Genomic DNA, 266 nt, shown 5'->3' on the forward strand with positions numbered 1-266 from the left:
CACACACACGTAGCCTATTCTCCCCGCCAACAAGACTTACTTAGTTGACAATAATGTGTGGACTTGTGGTGAGCTTGACTGAACTAATGGATAGTGTGATATATTCCCCAATCATTTAACAATGAAATTTCAGAAATGGGAAGATTATGTAACACCTAAAGTCGTTAGCTATAGTGACCTCCCCCTAATGATGTCATGTCATCAAGCTTGCTAAGCCAAACTGCCACTTGATAAAAATCAAAGCCCAATTCAAATTTAAAATAAAG

This window comes from Triticum dicoccoides, chromosome 5B, assembly GCF_002162155.2.
Source record: "Triticum dicoccoides isolate Atlit2015 ecotype Zavitan chromosome 5B, WEW_v2.0, whole genome shotgun sequence".
Classification (NCBI taxonomy): domain Eukaryota; kingdom Viridiplantae; phylum Streptophyta; class Magnoliopsida; order Poales; family Poaceae; genus Triticum; species Triticum dicoccoides.